A 666-nucleotide genomic window follows, 5' to 3' on the forward strand; every position below is an offset into this window, starting at 1 on the left:
GAGCGTGCGGCCGCTCGACCCGCAGCGCTACCCGGGCGCGGACCGCGTGCTGGTCACCGTCAGCGGCGTGGAGCGGAGCGCCCGCCGCCACCTCGAGCACGTCAGGGTGCGCTACGACGAGGCGCTGCAGCTGCTGGCCATCACGGCCGAGGGCATGGACGGCAAGGCTGCCGTGGACGTCCGGACGCCGGGGAAGTTCGGTGCGTGACGGGGCGGCGGGGGCTCCGCCGGGGCGGGGCTGTGATGCGGCGTGCTTTGGGCTGCCGGGAGCGCCTGTAGGGTAACTAATGCGGGGAGCTGAGATTCACAACGGCTCCTCGGCGTACCAAAAAAGAATCGTTTGTTTTGTTTCGAGTGGTTATTCAAGGCTCTGTGTCATCTGATGCCCTGCTGCAGTTGTGCTATGGGAGGTGGTGAATGATCCCATCCGATCTAAGCTTTGTACGTGTCACCTGTGAGTTTCTAGGCCACTGTGTTAATGCTTTTTTGGTTACCACTTCTCCAGGCTTTTATGGCAAAGATGTGCTGAACCTTTAATCTGTTTTACTGTTACTTTGTCTCAGGACAGCCGTACTGATTGCTCTGATGAGTACAGCTGGCCCATTGCTGTGTCCAGCAGTTACTCAGGGCAGAATAAGAACAGGACAGACAGAAATGATGCTTCAC

The sequence above is a fragment of the Meleagris gallopavo genome, chromosome 1 (assembly GCF_000146605.3).
Source record: "Meleagris gallopavo isolate NT-WF06-2002-E0010 breed Aviagen turkey brand Nicholas breeding stock chromosome 1, Turkey_5.1, whole genome shotgun sequence".
NCBI classification, from domain to species: domain Eukaryota; kingdom Metazoa; phylum Chordata; class Aves; order Galliformes; family Phasianidae; genus Meleagris; species Meleagris gallopavo.